The following is a 6,336-nucleotide window of genomic DNA, read 5'->3' as shown; positions in this document are numbered from 1 at the left end:
ATTTTGGTCAACCGGCGGTGGAAGCTTTACTAGAGGGGGCGCCCTGGTCCAGTGAATATCGCTTACTCTGGTGTTTATCAGTGGTGGTATACAATCGGGTTACGTACTAATGAAGATCTTTATACTGGAGCCCTTTTTCTATTATTTCTTTCTGCTCTATCCTTAATAGCGGGTTGGTTACACCTACAACCGAAATGGAAACCGAGCGTTTCGTGGTTCAAAAACGCCGAATCTCGTCTCAATCATCATTTGTCAGGACTATTCGGAGTAAGTTCCTTGGCTTGGACAGGGCACTTAGTCCATGTCGCTATTCCTGGATCCTGGGGAATATGTTCGATGGAATAATTTCTTAGATGTATTACCGCATCCCCAAGGGTTAGCCCATTTTTTTCAGGTCAGTGGAATCTTTATGCTCAAACCCTGATTCAAGGCCTTTCATTTGGTACCTCCCAAGGATCTCAGGAACTCATTCTAACCCTTCTCGGGGATTCCATCCACAAACGCAAAGTTTATGGTTGACTGATATTAACACCATCATTTAGCTATTGCAATTTTTTCCAATAGCGGTCATATGTATAGAACTAACTTCGGAATTGGTCACAGTATAAAAAGATCTTTAGAAGCACATATTCCTCCGGGAGGACGATTGGGGAAGTGGGGGCATAAGGGTCTTTATGACACAATCAATAATTCGATTCATTTTCAATTAGGCCTTGCTCTAGCTTCTTTAGGGGTTATTACGTCCTTGGTAGCTCAACACATGTACTCTTTACCTGCTTATGCGTTCATAGCACAAGACTTTTACTACTCAAGCTGCGTTATATACCCATCACCAATACATCGCAGGATTCATCATGACAGGAGCTTTTGCCCACGGAGCTATATTTTTTATTAGAGATTACAATCCGGAACAGAATGAGGATAATGTATTGGCAAGAATGTTAGACCATAAAGAAGCTATCATATCCCATTTAAGTTGGGCCAGCCTCTTCTGGGATTCCATACTTTGGGACTTTATGTCCATAATGATGTCATGCTTGCTTTTGGGACTCGGAGAAACAAATCTTGATCGAACCCATATTTGCCCAATGGATCCAATCTGCTCATGGTAAAACTTCATACGGGTTCGATGTGCTTTTATCTTCAACGAATGGCCCAGCATTCAATGCGGGTCGAAGCATATGGTTGCCTGGCTGGTTAAATGCTGTTAATGAAAATAGTAATTCACTATTCTTAACAATAGGTCCTGGAGACTTCTTGGTTCATCATGCTATTGCTCTAGGTTTACATACAACTACATTGATCTTAGTAAAGGGCGCTTTAGATGCGCGCGGTTCCAAGTTAATGCCGGATAAAAGGATTTCGGTTATAGTTTTCCTTGCGATGGTCCGGGGCGGGGGGTACTTGTGATATTTCGGCGTGGGACGCATTTTATTTGGCGGTTTTCTGATGTTAAATACCATTGGATGGGTTACTTTTTATTGGCATTGGAAACACATCACATTGCGGCAGGGTAACGTCTCACAGTTTAATGAATCTTCCACTTATTTGATGGGATGGTTAAGAGATTATTCATGGTTAAACTCTTCACAACTTATCAATGGGTATAACCCATTTGGTATGAATAGTTTATCAGTCTGGGCGTGGATGTTCTTATTTGGACATCTTGTTTGGGCTACCGGATTTATGTTCTTAATCTTGGCGCGGATATTGGCAAGAATTGATCGAAACTTTAGCATGGGCTCATGAACGCACACCTTTAGCTAATTTGATTCGATGGAGAGATAAACCAGTGGCTCTTTCTATTGTGCAGGCAAGATTGGTTGATTAGCCCACTTTTCTGTAGGTTATATATTTACTTATGCGGCTTTCTTGATTGCCTCTACATCGGGCAAATTTGGTTAATTCCTTATGTTATGCGCTGTATCTGCGATAATATCATCTCTTTCGATGGAGAAGGGGGGTATGCCCCCCTCTATTTCTACATCTAGGATCCGACTTGTATCATTGATAATAATAGGAACTGAACCATTATGGCAAAGAAAAGTTTGATTCATAGGGAGAAGAAGAGGCAAAAATTGGAACAAAAATATCATTTGATCTGTCGATCCTCAAAAAAGAAATAAGCAAAGTTCCGTCGTTGAGTGAGAAATGGAAAATTCATGGAAAGTTACAATCCTCACCACGAAATAGCGCACCCACACGTCTTCATCGACGTTGCTTTTCGACCGGAAGACCGAGAGCCAACTATCGAGACTTTGGACTATCCGGACACATACTTCGTGAAATGGTTCACGTACGTTTGTTGCCGGGGCAACAAGATCGTTGGTAAGGATTAAAATATCCCTTACTTTTTCTATTTATTTCTATGATCGATGATCATAGAGGGGCCCCTTTACCATTCTGTATAAATAGGCTATTCTATTTGTACATATATGGAAGAGGGGCGCATTCAATCTTTGTTTGTCCATTAGTTTGGTTTCTTTTCATCGCGGGATAGAGCAGTTTGGTAGCTCGCAAGGCTCATAACCTTGAGGTCATGGGTTCAAATCCCGTTCCCGCAACATTACATTTTTTTGGACAAAAAAATTAGACTTGACCTCATTAACTAGTCATTTTTTCTTTTAGGGGGGTGTATTATATTCCAATTCCAGTCAACTATTTACAGTCAACTATAACGAATCTTTTATCCTCTTATCTTAAATACATTGCCCTGGGCGGATAGCGGGAATCGAACCCGCGTCTTCTCCTTGGCAAAGAGAAATTTTACCATTCGACTATATCCGCATTTTCGTTCTTGATTCTTGATACGAAAGAATATTTGGTCAGAGCTAGGACAGATACTTTCTTCAGTTCAGGGCGATTTTATCAAATTCCACTACTAAACCAATTAACAATCGAAATTATATAACAATTCAAATGCTTATCAATTAATCAAATTACAAGTTATTAGCAATTAATATTAATTTATATTATTTGTTATTAATATTAAGAATATTAAGTAATTAATAATATTTATATTATTATATTAATATATTTCGATTTATAAATCCATATTTCTATATTATTTATTTTATTATTCTATCTATTATTATATTATCTATTTATAATTTATATATTATTTTTATATATTATTATTATATATATTTTATATATTTTTATTTCTATTTAGTTATTATTTTATTTCTATTTAGTTATTATTTATTTTTATTTTATTTAGTTATTATTTAGTTATTATTTATATTTAGTATATTTAGAATTTATTATTATTTAATATTTAATTTAAGTTAAATAGAAAAATTAATAATTTAATTTAAGTATAATTAAAATAAATTATTAATTTATTTTCATTTTTTTTATTATGATTTGATTTTATTATTTTCTTTTCATTCATCATTCAAATTTCTATTTATTTCATTCAAGTTACATTACAGATTACAGAAGTTTGACTGACCCCCTCTAATTTTTTTTTTTTTATTTTCATTTTGGCAACTTATACTTATATTATTGAATGTGTCTCAAAATCTGAAAAATTCGTGGAGGGGTCATTTTGGATCCAGAATGGATAGATTCAAAAATAAGAGAATTAAGGATACCCACTAGAAAACTAATCCAATCCATAAAGATGTACCGGAAAATAAGCAATATTTTGTTACTCAACCAACCATCAGGAGAAGCAAATACAACAGGTACACTAATCAGTAAGATTGACGAAGTAGCAATTAATGCAAAACAGCCAATTGAAAGCAATAGTCATGTTTCTAATCCTCCAAGCTACCAACACAAAAGAACTATACCATTTGATCCTCTATGATATTGACCAAAAAAATTAATAAAAATGCAAGGTAGAGGGATTTTACCAAGAATCGATTGATTCTATATGACTTATTTCCAACCCTTTAACCGCTTTTATTCGGACATGGGGTCGAGGGGGTGATTTTTTATTTCACGTTCACAAATAGGCATGCTAGATTATGCATTTCATCTATCTATATACAGATAAATAGATTGACCTATAGGTTCACATTATCGATATCTTTCTATACATAGTGATGGTATCAACTCATATATGTTCGATTCGGTGGAATAAAATAAAATAGAAATTAGCTTTCGGAGAGATGGCTGAGTGGTTGATAGCTCCGGTCTTGAAAAACCGGTATAGTTCGAAACAAAGAACTATCGAGGGTCGAACTTCTCTCCTTTTTGCTCGATGAATAGATTTCTTCTTTATTGCTTTTTCCTGGCTTCTTAATTAAGAATCTTAATATTATTAAAGGTAATGGCTCGGCTGGGTGGAATATCTGAGCCAGAAAAAAATATTTTAGATAGAAATGAGTTGGAAACGAAAGGAAAACAGAATACTTTTTAAATATCACCTGATTCCTTCAATATATATAGTGTAATCAAATTGATTCCTACCTTAAGCATTGATCTCCTGTCTCAGTTATCTCAGTTAAGAGGAGTCATGGAGAGAACAGGCTCAAAATCACGATCAATTCCTTTCAAATCCTGCTGCGGCAGGCAAGGAGCTCTTCCTGCGTGCCATAAATGACCCACGAATAGGAAGAAGAACCTAGAACAAATGAGAGGTAGCTAACCAACTTCTCGGAGAGACATAATTAACTGCATTGATCTCGGTAGCTACGCCACCTACAGAATTTAAAGACCCTAAAGGAGCATGCGTCATATATTCCGCAGAACGCCGTTCTTGCCAAGGTTGTATGTCTTTTTTCAACCTACTCAAGTCCAAACCATTGGGACCTCTTAGAGGTTCTAACCAAGGAGCACGCAGATCCCAAAACGCATAGTTTCCTCCAAAATGACTTCTCCGGTCGGGGAACGCATTAGATATTTACCTAACCCAGTAGGCCCTTGAGCGGATCCCACGTTAGCCCCAAGACGTTGGTCTCTAACTAGAAAAGTAAATGCTTGAGCTTGAGAAGCTTCTGGTCCAGTGGGCCCGTAAAACTCACTAGGATAAGCGGTATTATTGAACCAGACTAGGCCCATCGCAAAAAAAAACCTACTTTCTTACGATTACGAGGTTCATTCGAATATGAAATTCAATCCTGGAAATACAGTATCCTAATTTTTTATCACTAAGTTTCGATACATTTCGAAGTCGCGAAATTTCTACTGGAGCAGGTGCTATTCGAGAACAATTAGTTGATCTAGATTTGCGAATTTTGATTATGGTGGTAGAATGGAAAGAATTAGGAGAAGAAGGCCTCACGGTAATGAATGGAAGATCGAAAATTGGAAGAAGAAAGGATTTTTGGTTAGACGCATGGAATTGCCAAGCATTTTATTCGAACAAATATAGAACCAGAATGGATGGTTTTATGTCTATTACCGGTTCTTCCTCCTGAGTTGAGACCGATCATTCAGATATGTAAACTAATGAGTTCGGATATTAATGAACTCTATAGAAGAGTTATCTATCGAAATAATACTCTTACCGATCTATTAACAACAAGTAGATTCGCCAGGGAATTAGTAATGTCAGGAAAATTGGCAAGCCGTGGATACACTTCTTGATAATGGAACTATGGACAACCAATGAGGGACGGTCATAATACCAAGTCGTTTTCAGATGTAATTGAAGGCAAAGAGGAAGATTTTCGAGACTTTGCTTGGCAAATCGATTTATTCGGGACGTTCTATTGGCTGTTGTTGGCCCCTCACTTCATATACATCGCTGTGGATTGCCTCGCAAGAAATAGCAATAGAGCTTTTCCAGACATTTGTAATTGCGGTCTAATTAGACAACATCTGCTCCGAACATAGAGTTGCTGGCGAGTAAATTCGGGAAAAAGGCCGATTAAAGGGGAAATACTGCAAGAAGTTATGGGGACATCCTGTATTGTTGAATAGAGCGCCTACTCTGCATAGATTAGGCAGATTCCAACCTATTTTAGTGGAAGGACGCGCTATTTGTTTACATCCATTAGTTTGTAAGGGATTCAATGCAGACTTTGATGGGGATCAAATGGCAGTTCATGTACCTTTATCTTAGAGGCGCGGAGGCTCGTTTACTTATGTTTTCATATGAATCTCTTTGTCTCCAGCTATTGGGGATCCCATTTCCGTACCTACTCAAGATATGCTTATTGGGTCTATGTATTAACGAGGGAATCGTCGAGGTATTTGTGCGAATAGGTATAATCCATGGAATCGAAAAAGTTATCAAATGAAAGAATTGACGATATGAATTATAAGTCTACAAGGGAGCCTTTTTTGTAATCTTGCGATGCGATTGAGCTTATAGGCAGAAAAGAATCAATTTATAGTCCTGTGGCTCCGGTATGACTAGAGCAATGTTATTGCTTCAAGAGT

At 37.0% G+C, this 6,336-nt stretch overlaps 2 non-coding genes and 2 pseudogenes across 2 annotated transcripts; 2 read left to right on the top strand and 2 right to left on the bottom strand.

Moving 5' to 3' along the window:
• The first annotated feature begins 5 nt into the window (after window positions 1-5).
• On the top strand, window positions 6-2,090 carry LOC128289261 (photosystem I P700 chlorophyll a apoprotein A2-like; annotated as a pseudogene).
• Window positions 2,091-2,490: 400 nt separating this feature from the next.
• On the top strand, window positions 2,491-2,564 carry TRNAM-CAU (transfer RNA methionine (anticodon CAU)). The gene has a single exon. It is a non-coding gene; the product is annotated as a tRNA-Met (tRNA).
• A 152-nt stretch (window positions 2,565-2,716) lies between these two features.
• Window positions 2,717-2,787, bottom strand: TRNAG-GCC (transfer RNA glycine (anticodon GCC)). The gene has a single exon. It is a non-coding gene; the product is annotated as a tRNA-Gly (tRNA).
• Window positions 2,788-4,449: 1,662 nt separating this feature from the next.
• LOC128289260 (photosystem II CP43 reaction center protein-like) lies at window positions 4,450-5,010 on the bottom strand (annotated as a pseudogene).
• Between the last annotated feature and the right edge of the window lie 1,326 nt (window positions 5,011-6,336).

Source organism: Gossypium arboreum, unplaced genomic scaffold, assembly GCF_025698485.1.
Source record: "Gossypium arboreum isolate Shixiya-1 unplaced genomic scaffold, ASM2569848v2 Contig00864, whole genome shotgun sequence".
Lineage (NCBI taxonomy): Eukaryota > Viridiplantae > Streptophyta > Magnoliopsida > Malvales > Malvaceae > Gossypium > Gossypium arboreum.
The sequence above is the reverse complement of the archived record's forward strand: the minus strand, read 5'-3'. Positions and strand labels throughout refer to the sequence as shown.